The sequence below is a fragment of the Bos indicus genome, chromosome 5 (genome assembly GCF_029378745.1).
Source record: "Bos indicus isolate NIAB-ARS_2022 breed Sahiwal x Tharparkar chromosome 5, NIAB-ARS_B.indTharparkar_mat_pri_1.0, whole genome shotgun sequence".
NCBI classification, from domain to species: Eukaryota; Metazoa; Chordata; class Mammalia; order Artiodactyla; family Bovidae; genus Bos; species Bos indicus.
The window spans coordinates 84,274,333-84,288,940 of NC_091764.1; the positions used below are offsets into that span (position 1 = coordinate 84,274,333).

Consider the following 14,608-nt stretch of genomic DNA (forward strand, 5'->3'; position numbering starts at 1 on the left):
CATTTCCTCCCCCAGGGAATCTTCACAAACCAGGGATTGAACCTAGTGTCTCCTGAGTCTTCTGCATTACAAGCAAATTCTTTACCTGCTGAGGCATCCTGGAAGCCCAAGCTGGATAAATAAATATATATTAATACAAATAAATATGTTCAATATTTGTTGTTGGTATTGTTTAGTAAAAACATATTCTAAAGACTAACTGAAACAGGTAAGAAAGCTTTCCTCAGATCCCACATGGATTCTAACTGCTTTCATTTTTCGTGTGTGATGGACTTTATCTAAGGCAAGTGCACTGCAGTGATGTAAAATATTTTTCCACTCCCCAGAGTCCAGCAGAGCCTGCCGGAGTCCCACGGTGCTCCCTCCCAGGCACCCTGGTCTCTATTATTCCTTCCTTGTGATTAGACATCTTCTGGATGTTCAAGGACAGCCAGAGGTGCTGCAGGGATTCACATTCTGCTGCATCACTAGCAAATCATGTGCTCTGTCTTCAGGGCTATTCTAGGTTCCTATGAACTGTTGGTGGGGCCCATTTTCCATTTTCATTGAAAATAAGAGTCTGTAATGAAAGTCACAGGCTTTTTTTTTTTTTTTTTTTTTGCTTCAAGGAAGATCATCCAGAAGAGTTTTATTTCTTACCTAATAGAAGCGGCATTTGACTAGATAATAGACCTTTTGTGTCAAACACACTGTATCAGTATGTGGTACATGTATAATATATCCATAGAGGTAAGACAGACCTTCTGCCAAACAGTGGGCTCTGGAATTCTTGGCAGACAGAGCAGCAGTCTATTTTTTAGTAAATGCACACAACAAATAGATTGTGACCTGTTATGGGCTGTTAATCATATTTGTCCATCATTTGACTACAAATATTCATTGAGACCTACTGAGTGCAAGGCAGTGTCAAACACTGTGATACAAATACATGTACATGCAGACTTTAAATCATCATCACCACCAAGTATATAGTATTGCCTACCATGTAAAAGCCAGCGTCCTAGGTAATTAAGCACAAACACCCCAAGAATAAAAAGTTATTTGTTGACTGTCTTTATATATAAGTGCCTTTATTAAGCCATTATGTGTATACATGTGCTCAGTCGCTCAGTCATGTCCAACTTGTTGTGACCCTTTGGATTATAGCCTGCAGTTCCTCTATCCATGGGATTTTTCAGGGAGGCGTACTGAATGAGTTGCCATTCCCTCCTCCAGGGGATCTTCCCAACCCAGGGAACAAACCTGAGTCTCCTGTGTCTCCTGTTTGGCAGGCCGATTCTTTATCACTGAGTCATCAGAGAAGCCCCATTATGTGTGTGTGTATATATGTGTGTGTGTACATATATACACATGCATATACATATATATGTATGTATATATACATATACACAGACTTCCCTGGTAGCTCAGATGGTAAAGAATCCGCCTGCAATGCAGGAGACCCAGGTTCAATTCCTGGGTTGGGAAGATCCCGTGGAGAAGGGACAGGCTACCCACTCCAGTGTTCTTGAGCTTTCCTGGTGTCTCAGTTGGTAAAGAATCTGCCTGCAATGCAGGACACCTGGGTTCAATCCCTGGTTTGGGAAGATCCCCTGGAGGAAGGCATGGCAACCCACTCCAGTATTCCTGCCTGGAGAATCCCCATGGACAGAGAAGCCTGATGGGCTGCAGTCCATAGAGTTGCAAAGAGCTGAACAGGACTGAGCAACTAAGCACACATACATATGCACATATATAGATATATATACATGTACATACATACATGTATATACACCACTTCATGGAAATAGATGGGGAAACAGTGGAAACAGTGTCAGACTTTATTTTGGGGGGCTCCAAAATCACTGCAGATGGTAACTGCAGCCATAAAATTAAAAGACGCTTACTCCTTGGAAGGAAAGTTATGACCAACCTAGATAGCATATTCAAAAGCAGAGACATTACTTTGCCAACAAAGGTCCATCTAGTCAAGGCTATGGTTTTTCCAGTGGTCATGTATGGATGTGAGAGTTGGACTGTGAAAAAGGCTGAGCACCGAAGAATTGATGCTTTTGAACTGTGGTGTTGGAGAAGACTGTTGAGAGTCCCTTGGACTGCAAGGAGATCCAACCAGTCCATTCTAAAGGAGATCAGCCCTGGGTGTTCTTTGGAAGGAATGATGCTGAAGCTGAAACTCCAATACTTTGGCCACCTCATGCGAAGAGTTGACTCATTGGAAAAGACTCTGATGCTGGGAGGGATAGGGGGCAAGAGGAGAAGGGGACGACAGAGGATGAGATGGCTGGATGGCATCCCTGACTCGATGGACGTGAGTCTGAGTGAACTCCAGGAGTTGGTGATGGACAGGGAGGCCTGGCGTGCTGCGATTCATGGGGTTGCAAAGAGTCAGACACGACTGAGCGACTGAACTGATATACATACATATATACATATATGTATACACAGGCTTCCCAAGTGGCACTAGTGGTAAATAACCTGGCTGCTAATGTAGGAGACATAAGAGATGTGGGTTCCATCCCTGGGTCGAGTAGATCCCCTAGAAGAGGGCATGGCAACCCACTCCAGCCTTCTTGCCTAGAGAGTCTCATGGACAGAGGAGCCTGGCGGGCTATAGTCTATGGGGTGGCAAAGAGTTGGACACAACTGAAGCAACTTAGCACAAATATATGTGTATATATATGTGTGTGTGTGTGTGTATGTATATAATAACTATACAGAAATCAGATTGAGTATATTCTTTGCAGCTAAAGAGGGAGAAGCTCTATACAGCCAGCAAAAACAAGACTGGGAGCTGACTGTGGCTCAGATCATGAACTCCTATTGCCAAAGTCAGACTTAAATTGAAGGAAGTAGGGAAAACCACTACACCTTTCAGGTATGACATAAATCAAATACCTAATGATTATACAGTGGAAGTGAGAAATAGGTTTAAGGGACTAGATCTGATAGACAGAGTCCCTGATGAACAAAGCACAGAAGTTCATGACATTGTACAGGAGACAGGGAGCAAGACCATCCCCAAGAAAAAGAAATGCAAAAAAGCAAAATGGCTGTCTGGGGAGGCCTTACAAATAGCTGTGAAAAGAAGAGAAGCAAAAAGCAAAGGAGAAAAGGAAAGATACAAGCATCTGAATGCAGAGTTCCAAAGAATAGCAAGGAGAGATAAGAAAGCCTTCCTCAGCGATTAATGCAAAGAAATAGAGGAAAACAACAGAATGGGAAAGACTAGAGATCTCTTCAAGAAAATTAGAGATACGAAGGGAACCATTTCATGCAAAGATGGGCTCAATAAAGGACAGAAATAGTATGGACCTAACAGAAGCAGAAGATATTAAGAAGAGGTGGCAAGAATACACAGAAGAACTATGCAAAAAAGATCTTCATGACCCAGGTAATCATGATGGTGTGGTCACTGACCTAGAGCCAGACATCCTGGAATGTGAAGTCAAGTGGGCCTTAGGAAGCACTATGAACAAAGCTAGTGGAGGTGATGGCATTCCAGTTGAGCTATTTCAAATCCTGAAAGATGATGCTATGAAAGCGCTGCACTCAATATGCCAGTGAATTTGGAAAACTCAGCAGTGGCCACAGGACTGGAAAACGTCAGTTTTCATTCCAATCCCAAAGAAAGGCAATGCCAAAGAATGCTCAAAGGACCGCACAATTGCACTCATCTCACAGGCTAGTAAAATAATGCTCAAAATTCTCCAAGCCAGGCTTCAGCAATACATGAACCGTGAACTTCCAGATGTTCAAGCTGGTTTTAGAAAAGGCAGAGGAACCAGAGATCAAATTGCCAACATCTGCTGGATCATGGAAAAAGCAAGAGAGTTCCAGAAAAACATCTATTTCTGCTTTATTGACTATGCCAAAGCCTTTGACTGTGTGGATCACAATAAACTGTGGAAAATTCTGAAAGAGATGGGAATACCAGACCACCTGATCTGCCTCTTGAGAAATCTGTATGCAGGCCAGGAAGCAACAGTTAGAACTGGACATGGAACAACAGACTGGTTCCAAATAGGAAAAGGAGAATGTCACCATGCTTATTTAACTTATATGCAGAGTACATCATGAGAAACGCTGGCCTGGAAGAAACACAAGCGTGAATCAAGATTGCCAGGAGAAATATCAATAACCTCAGATATGCAGATGATACCACCCTTATGGCAGAAAGTGAAGAAGAACTAAAGAGCTTCTTGATGAAAGTGAAAGAGGAAAGTGAAAAAGTTGACTTAAAACTCAACTTTCAGAAAACAAAGATCATGGCATCTGGTCTCATTACTTCATGGCAAGTAGATGGAGAAACACTGAAAACAGTGGAAGACTTTATTTTTGGGGGCTCCAAAATCACTGCAGATGGTAACTGCAGCCATGAAATTAAAAGACGCTTACTCCTTGGAAGGAAAGTTATGACAAACCTAGACAGCATATTAAAAAGCAGATATTACTTTGCCAACAAAGGTCCATCTAGTCAAGGCTATGTTTTTCTAGTGGTCATGTATGGATGTGAGAGTTGGACTATAAAGAAAGCTGAGCACCGAAGAATTGATGCTTTAGAACTATGGTGTTGGAGAAGACTGTTGAGAGTCCCTTGGACTGCAAGGAGATCCAGCAAGTCCATTCTAAAGGATATCAGTCCTGAATGTTCACTGGAAGGACTGATATTGAAGCTGAAACTGCAATCCTTTGGCCACCTGATACAGAGAGCTGATTCATTGGAAAACACCCTGATGCTGAGAAAGATTGAAGGCAAGAGGAGAAAGGGATGACAGAGGTGATGGTTGGATGGCATTGCTGACTCAATGGACATGAGTTTGAGTAAACTCCAGGGATTGGTGATGGACAGGGAGGCCTGGCGCACTGTGATTCATGGGATCGAAAAGAGTCGGGACACGACTGAGCGACTGAACTGAACTGATGTATATGTATACATATATATATAATAACTATTATCCTCTCAGCCTTAAGTGAGGCAGGCATTGTTGTTACCATTTGATAGGTGAGAAAGCGGCATACAGAATTATAGAATAATTTGCTCAAAATCACTTCTTTGGGAAATGACAAAACCAAATCTCAATCTACATCTTTCTGAAACTAAACTCTGTAAAATTTTCCCATGCTTCCCAAAGTTTTTTTTATCTAAGTGGTAAACCAGAACACACACATTAACAAAGCAAACCAAAAAAAAAAACTTCTCAACAGTAATGTAAATATGCAAGTATCAAGTGACAGGTGAGGGCTAAGAAGAGTAAGAAGAGATGGACATGGATACTGTTCTACCAAGATCCAGCCAGGAAACTGGAAGCCACACCAGATGTTTTAATGAAGACATTGACCAAGTGGATGTCAGAGGACTGAAAATATAAAGGAGTAGCCAGAGGTAATTGCAGGCAGCAGCTGCCACTCCCAGACTGCAGAGACAAAGATGGGAGTTGGCATTATCAGAACATAAAAGCTCAGACTAGAGGCCCTGCCCAGTTGAACCAGTCCTCTGAGCAGGGAACACTACTGGATGGTGCTGGTAATTCTGAAAGGTGGTGGTCAAGTTGGTCCTGTGGAGGTGGGGATGGAATCTGAAAACTGCAGCCAATTGTGACTGCAACTGCTTTAGATGAAACAAACAAACAAACAAACAAACAACATTGCTGGGGAGACACTCAAAGGAGTAGGAAGCAGCCAGGGGCCACTCAGAGGAAGTGTAACGGAAAGTAGAGTCCAGCTGCTCACCACTTAGAAGTCAATAAAGGGACAAGGTTGGCAGAAAGGAAAGTTTACTTTATTTTGGATGCTGGCAGCAGTAGGGGTGGGGAGGGGTGAGGCAGACATCTGCAAAGACTGACTTTCCCCCACTGACAATCAGTGAGCAAGGGAGGGGCCTCCTTGCAGGCTCTGCACAGTCAGCTCTGGCAGTCATCTACAAACTGGTCATCACTGGTCTGATCAGTGTCATCTTGATTGTTTTAAGTAGAGTTAATCTTCAGTTCTAGGATCGGTTTGTTCCTGTTTCCTTGAGGCCAGTTCATTCTCAGAACTGTGGCAGCTTATGTCATGGCTACAGTCTGGTCAACTTGTAGTTAACCACTTCCACCTGGTGGGGGTTTCAGTCTCTATAAGACAGTTCGAAAGATATTGTTCAGAATGTTATTTATAGCCCTTGAGAAGGAACTAAAGGAACTATGCTTAATGACTAAACAATTATTATTTGGTCTCCTTTGATTGTTTTCCTTTGTTTCTGAATGTTCTCACTTCCCTAATTAAACTTATTCTTTGGCTAAAGTTTTTCTACAAGTGAAAGGCAGGCTGAGGGCATGGGGAGGGGGAAGAATCGCAGGGTCTTGCTCCATGTCAGAAGCAAAGAAACAAATTCCCTTGTCCTCATTCAGCCTTGTAGTCTGCCACTCATGCTGCTATGGTCAGAGCCTAGCAAGGACCCAGCCAGGAGAGCAGAACTGTGTTCTTCTGAAACCCTCATACACCCATCTCTGCACAGATTGGGCTTCCCTGGTGGCTCAGATGGTAAAGAATCTGCCTCTAGTGCGGAATACCTGAGTTCAATCCCTCGGTTGGGAAGATCCCCTGGAGAAGGGAATGGCTACTCACTCCAGTATTCTTGCCTGGAGAATTCCATGAACAGAGGAGCCTGGCAGGCTACCATCCATGGGTTCACAAAAAGTCGGACATGACTGAGTGACTAACACTTTCACACTTTCTGCCCTGATTGGTTCATGAACCTGGAGGCGGGGCCCCAAGTATGCAGTGTTCAATCTCTTTTATAGTCTCAGCTCTATTTAGTGCAGCTCTACTGATGATCTTGGCTCAATTCACTCTTACAGATGAAAGAAGGTAACATTTGCTGGGTTGTCCACAACAACTTTGTGGGCTTCCCTGATAGCTCAAGTGGTAAAGAATCTGCCTGCAATGCATGAGACATAAGAGACCTGGGTTCCACCCCTGGGTCAGGAAGATCCCCTGGAGGAGGAAATGGCAACCCACTCCAGTATTCTTGCCTGGAAAATCCCATGAACAGAGGAGCCTGGCGGCTATAGTCCATGAGATCACAAAGAGTCAGATACGACTGAGCACACATTCACGCCACCACAAGTTAAAAACTAGTATCTGAATTCACTGACTCAGCTTTTTAAAATTTTACTAGTTGAGCCTGATACATTGCCCCCTGTAATAGAATAGATATTCCTCCCATATGGTATGTCTTTCTGATTTTCTTCTCAGAGGTTAAAGTGTCTGCCTGCAATGCGGGAGACCTGGGTTCAATCCCTGGGTCAGGAAGATCCCCTGGAGAAGGAAATGGCAACCCATTCCAGTATTCTTGCCTGGAGAATCCCATGGGTGGAGGAGCCTGGTGGGCTACAGTCCACGGGGTTGCAAAGAGTTGGACACGACTGAGTGACTTCACTTTCTTTACTTTCTTTACAAATAGAAGCCCACCAGTATTTATTTTTTCTTTTTCCACACTACTATCTTCTGATCAGAATTAGTCGTCATTCTTATCCCAAGATGTGGATGAAATTCCTGGGGTCTGGGACTTCAGAGGGAAGACTAGTATAGCAAAAAAAAAAAAAAATCATCAAATAAAATCAATCAGTGGTTCTCCAGACTTCAGACCAGTGCTTGTTTATGATGTTTTCTCTAGTGAAAAAGAAAGACAATGTGAGGAGTATGAGAGGCAACAGGTCACCATGGTTAAGGGTGTGGACTGTGAAACCAGTCAGCCTGGCTCCAATGCTGGCTCCATAATCTTCTGGAAGTTATATAACCATTCTACACCTTAGTTTCTTCATCTGTATCATGTAATAGAAATAGTTGTAACAAAGGGACTTATGATGATCTGATGTTATTACATATAAACACATGGAACAGTAAGTACTCAATAAATGATGACATTATTTTTGGAAAGATTAAGGATGCTAATGTCTCTTCCTTGGGAGAACTGCCTATATGAAATCATTCTAATTTTTTCTATCTGAAAACTCTTTCTTGCATAGAATGGGATTGACAGTAAATGCAATGAAATCAAAGTCTTAGAATACTATAATGAACTACTCCTAAGATATACAAAAAAATGAATAAACATCAAACAAGAATTTGCTCAGGGCTTTTGAGTTTATAAACTATTAATTTACTCACTCAGCATTAGTCTATAGGGTACCAGCCATATACCTGCCAGACCCTGAGACCATGCTGGAAATACCATGATGAGCAAGACAGGCATGGCTCCTGTCCTCAGGGTGGTAAGTCTACAAGACCTTTCACATAACTTACTTAATTTGATCCTCACAGTCAACTTAGGAAGGGATAATGTTATTATTATCCCTCTTTTCAAGAGAAAACTGAAACTTTGTGAGAGGAAATTCATTCTTTACATAGCACAGTAGAAGAAAATCGGGGATTCTTTTCGTTATAACTTAATGATATGCTGCTGCTGCTGCTGCTAAGTCGCTTCAGTCGTGTCCGACTCTGTGCGACCCCATAGATGGCAGCCCACTAGGCTCCTCTGTCCCTGGGATTCTCCAGGCAAGAATACTGGAGTGGGTTGCCATTTCCTTCTCCAATGCATGAAAGTGAATTGGATTCTTTTCATTATAACTTAATGATATGCTGCTGCTGCTGCTAAGTCGCTTCAGTCGTGCCCGACTCTTAGCGACCCGGTGGACTGCAGCCTACCAGGCTCCTCCATCCATGGGATTTTCCAGGCAAGAGTACTGCAGTGGGTTGCCATTGCCTTCTCCAATGATATGCTAGTGGGACTCTATGGACCAAGGTCCATTTTTCCAGTAGTCATATATGGATGTGAAAGTTGGACCATAAAGAAGGTTGAGTGCTAAAGAACTGATGCTTTTGAATTGTGCCGGAGAAGACTCTTGAAGGTCCCTTGGATAGCAAGGAGATCAAACCAGTCAATCCTAAAGGAAATCAACCCAGAATATTCATTGGAAGGACTGATGCTGAAGCTGAAGCTCCAATACTTTGGCCTCCTGATGCAAAGAGCTGACTCATTGGAGAAGACCTTGCCACTGGGAAAGACTGAAGGTAGAAGGAGAAGAGGGCAGCAGAGGATGAGATGGTTAGATAGTGTCACCGACTCAATGGACATGAGTTAGAGCAAACTCCAGGAAATAGTGAAAGACAGGGAAGCCTGGCATGCTATAGTTCATGGAGTTGCAGAGTCAGACTTGATTTAGCAACTGAACAACAATACTCTGTGTTGGTCTAGTCCTTCTCCCAGGAAGTGTATCTCTGCTCTTTTAAGGGAAGTCTGTGGGGAAATGTGCTTAATAAACTTGTCTGAAGCTCACTTTTTCTGGAACATATCCAGTCTGTGAAATTAGACTGTTCTTTCTTTAGTAGAACACTTGGCTCTGAAATTTAACAATTGGGCTTCCAGTCGTCTCATATCTTACTATTAGTTGAATGTGAAAGGTGTGAATTGTATCTTTAATGCCTTCTGACCTGTTCTTTCCACCTTCTTCATGACCTTTTTGCCTTTCCTGTCCGCCAAGAGGACACTTTACTATGCTAATATGCCTTATGGAGCTTCAAACAGGGGAAGAAAATATACTTGTTTCCCTTCTCTTTCCACCTATTTGTTTTTTCTGGCATTATCTTTTAAAAAAAATTTATTGGAGTATAGTTGATTTACAATGTTGTGTTAGTTTCAAGTGTACAGCAAAGTGATTCAATTATACATGTACATGTATATTCAGTGAACTCCAGGAGTTGGTGATGGACAGGGAGGCCTGGCGTGCTGCAATTCATGGGGTCGCAAAGAGTCGGACACGACTGAGCGACTGATCTGATCTGATATATTCATTGTTTTTCAGATTCTTTTCCCATATCAGTTCAGTCAGTTCAGTTCAGTCGCTCAGTCGTGTCCAGCTCTGCAACCCCATGAATCGAAGCATGCCAGGCCTCCCTGTCCATCATCAACTCCCGGAGTTAACTCAGACTCACTTCCATTGAGTCAATGATGCCATCCATATGGGTTGTTACAAAATATTGAGTATAGTTCCCTGTGCTATACAGTAGGTCCCTGTTGGTTATCTACTTTATATATAGTCCTGTGTGTATTTTAATCCCAAGCTCCTAATTTATCCCTCCCCTTCCCCCCACCCTACACTTTTCCTGTTTGGTAACCTTAAGTGCGTTTTCAATATCTCTGAGTCTTTCTGTTTTAAAGGTAAATTTATTTATATTATTTTTAAAATTAGATTTCATTATGAGTGATAGCATATGATATTTTTCTTTGTCTGACATACTTCAGTTAGTATGATAATCTCTAGGTCTCTCCATGTTGCTGTAGGTGGCATTATTTCATTTTCTAGTGGCTGAGTAATATTTTGTTGTATATATGTACCACATCTTCTTTATCCATTTCTCTATTGATGGACATTTAGGTTGCTTCCTTTCATTGGCTATTGTAAATAGTCCTGCAATGAACCTTGAAATGCATGTATCTTTTTGAATTATGGTTTTGTCCAGAGACATGCCTGGGAATAGGACTGCTGGATCATATGGTAACTCTATTTTTATTTTTTTAAGGAACCTCCATACTAAGTCCATACTGTTTTCCATAATGGCTGTACTAATTTATATTCCCACCAACAATGTAGGAGGGTTACTTTTTTCCTACACCATCTCCAGTATTTATTGTTTATAGATTTTTCTGAGGATGGTCATTCTGATCAGTGTGTGGTCATATCTCACAGCAGTTTTGATTTGCATTTCTCTGATAATTAGTGATGTTGAGCATTTTCCATGTGCTTTTTGGCCATCTATATGTCTTCTTTCGAGAAATGTCTATTTAGATCTTCTGCCCATTTTTTAATTGGTTTGCTTGCGTAACCTGAGCTCCATGAGCTTTTTATATATTTTGGAGAGTAATACCTTGTCAGTCCCTTGTTTGCAAATATTTTCTCCCATTCTGTGGGTTGTCTTTTCATTTTGTTTATGGTTTCCTTTGCTGTGTAAAAGCTTTTAAGTTTAATTAAGTCCCATTTGTTTATTTTTGTTTTTATTTTCATTACTCTAGGAGGTGGATCAAAAAAGATACTGCTATGAATAATATAAATAAAAACAAAAATAAATGGGACCTACTTAAACTCAAAAGCTTTTGCACAGCAAATGAAACCATAAACAAAATGAAAAGACAACCCACAGATTGGGAGAAAACCTTTGCAAGTGATATGACCAACAAGGTTCAGTTCAGTTCAGTCGCTCAGTCATGTGTGACTCTTTGCAATGCCATGAATTGCAGCACGCCAGGCCTCCCTGTCCATCACCAACTCCCGGAGTTCACCCAAACCCACATCCATCGAGACAGTGATACCATCCAGCCATCTCATCCTCTGTTGTCCCCTTTTCCTCCTGCCCCCAATCCCTCCCAGCATCAGTTGACTCTTTTCCAATGAGCCAACTCTTCGCATGAGGTGGCCAAAGTACAGGAGTTTCAGCTTTAGCATCATACCTTCCAAAGAAATCCCAGGGCTGATCTCCTTCAGAATAGACTGGTTGGATCTCCTTGCAGTCCATGGGATTCTCAAGAGTCTTCTCCAACATCACAGTTCAAAAACATCAATTCTTTGGCACTCAGCCTTCTTCACAGTCCAACTCTCACATCCATACATGACTACAGGAAAAACCATAGCCTTGACTAGATGGACCTTTGTTGGCAAAGTAATGTCTCTGCTTTTGAATATGCTATCTAGGTTGGTCATAACTTTCCTTCCAAAGAGTAAGTGTCTTTTAATTTCATAACGGCAATCACCATCTGCAGTGATTTTGGAGCCCCAAAAATAAAGTCTGACACTCTTTCCCTATTATTTCCCATGAAGTGATGGGAAAGGATGCCATGATCTTAGTTTTCTGAATGTTGAGTTTGAAGCCAACTTTTTCACTCTCCACTTTCACTTTCATCAAGAGGCTTTTGAGTTCCTCTTCACTTTCTGCCATAAGGGTGGTGTCATCTGCATATCTGAGGTTATTGATATTTCTCCAGGCAATCCTGATTCATGCTTGTGTGTCTTCCAGTCCAGCGTTTCTCATGATGTACTCTGCATATAAGTTAAATAAGCAGGGTGACAATATACAGCCTTGACATTCTCTTTTTCCTATTTGGAACCAGTCTGTTGTTCCATGTCCAGTTCTAACTGTTGCTTCCTGACCTGCATACAAATTTCTCAAGAGGCAGATCAGGTGGTCTGGTATTCCCATCTCTTTCAGAATTTTCCACAGTTTATTGTGATCCACATAGTCAAAGGCTTTGGCATAGTCAATAAAGCAGAAATAGATGTTTTTCTGGAACTCTCTTGCTTTTTCCATGATCCAGCAGATGTTGGCAATTTGATCTCTGGTTCCTCTGCCTTTTCTAAAACCAGCTTGAACATCTGGAAGTTCACGGTTCACGTATTGCTGAAGCCTGGCTTGGAGAATTTTGAGCATTACTTTACTAGCGTGTGAGATGAGTGCAATTGTGCAGTCGTTTGAGCATTCTTTGGCATTGCCTTTCTTTGGGATTGGAATGAAACTGACCTTTTCCAGTCCTGTGGCCACTGCTGAGTTTTCCAAATTCACTGGCATATTGAGTGCAGCACTTTCACAGCATCATCTTTCAGGATTTGAAATAGCTCAACTGGAATGCCATCACCTCCACTAGCTTTGTTTGTAGTGATGCTTTCTAAGGCCCACTTGACTTAACATTCCAGGATGTCTGGCTCTAGGTCAGTGATCACACCATCGTGAGTATCTTGGTTGTGAAGATCTTTTTTGTACAGTTCTTCTTGTATTCTTGCCACCTTTTCTTAATATCTTCTGCTTCTGTTAGGTCCATACCATTTCTGTCCTTTATTGAGCCCATCTTTGCATGAAATGGTTCCCTTGGTATCTCTAATTTTCTTGAAGAGATCTCTAGTCTTTCCCATTCTGTTGTTTTCCTCTATTTCTTTGCACTAGTCACTGAGGAAGGGTTTCTTATCTCTCCTTGCTATTCTTTGGAACTCTGCATTCAGATGCTTATATCTTTCCTTTTCTCCTTTGCTTTTTGCTTCTCTTCTTTTCACAGCTATTTGTAAGGCCTCCCCAGACAGCCATTTTGCTTTTTGGCATTTATTTTCCATGGAGATGGTCTTGCTCCCTGTCTCCTGTACAATGTCATGAATCTCAGTCCATAGTTCATCAGGCACTCTATCAGATCTAGTCCCTAAAATCTATTTCTTACTTCCACTGTATAATCATAAGGGATTTGATTTAGGTCATACCTGAAAGGTGTAGTGGTTTTCCCTACTTTCTTCAATTTCAGTCTGAATTTGCAATAAGGAGTTCATGATCTGAGCCACAGTCAGCTCCTGGTCTTGTTTTTGCTGACTGTATAGAGCTTCTCCATCTTTGGCTGCAAAGAATAGAATCAATCTGATTTCAGTGTTGACCATCTGGTGATGTCCATGTGTAGTCTTCTCTTGTGTTGTTGGAAAAAGGTGTTTGCTATGACCAGTGCGTTCTCTTCGAAAAACTCTATTAGCCTTTGCCCTGCTTCATTCCATATTCCAAGGCCAAATTCGCCTGTTACTCCAGGTGTTTCTTGATTTCCTACTTTTGCATTCCTGTCCCCTATAATGAAAAGGATATCTTTTTTGGGTGTTAGTTCTAAAAGGTCTTGTAGGTCTTCATAGAACCTTTCAACTTCAGCTTCTTCAGCATTACTCGTTGGGCCATAGACTTGGGTTACTGTGATATTGAATGGTTTGCCTTGTAAATGAACAGAGACCATTCTGTCGTTTTTGAGATTGCATCCAAGTACTGCATTTCGGACTCTTTTGTTGACCATGATGGCTACTCCATTTCTTCTGAGTGATTCCTGCCCACAGTAGTAGATATAATGGACATCTGAGTTAAATTCACCCATTCCAGTCCATTTTAGTGCACTGATTCCCAGAATGTCAACGTTCGCTCTTGCCATCTCCTGTTTGACCACTTCCAATTTGCCTTGATTCATGGAACTAACATTCCAGGTTCCTATGCAATATTGCTCTTTACAGCATCGGACCTTGCTTCTATCACCAGTCACATCCACAACTGGGTATTGTTTTTACTTTGGCTCCATCCCTTCATTCTTTCTGGAGTTATTTCTCCACTGATCTCCAGTAGCATATTGGGCACCTACTGACCTGGGGAGTTCCTCTTTAAGTATCTTTTCATTTTGCCTTTTCATACTGTTCATGGGGTTCTCATGGTACTCAACAAAGTATTAGTCTCCAAAATTTACAAACAGTTCATTACGCGTAACAGCATCAAAACAAACAACCCAGTCAACAAATGAGCAGAAGACCTGAATGGATATTTTTCCAAAGATGTACAGATGGCCAATAGGCACATGAAAACATGTACAACATCACTAATTATTAGATAAATGCAAATCAAAACTACAATGAGATATCACCTCACACCAGCCAGAATGGCTATCATTAAAAAAAAAAAAAAAAATCCACAAAAAGTAAATGTTGGAGAGGTTGTGGAGAGAAGGGAAGCCTCCTTCATTGTTGGTGGGAATGAAAATTTGTATAGCCACTATGGAGAACAGTATGGAGTTTCCTTA

At 41.7% G+C, this 14,608-nt stretch overlaps 1 protein-coding gene across 4 annotated transcripts in view; it reads left to right on the forward strand.

Annotated features, from left to right (window-relative positions):
• Positions 1 to 14,608, forward strand: part of LMNTD1 (lamin tail domain containing 1) — a 489,113-nt gene that overhangs the window by 286,490 nt on the left and 188,015 nt on the right. The gene's annotated exons all lie outside the window — the stretch shown is intronic.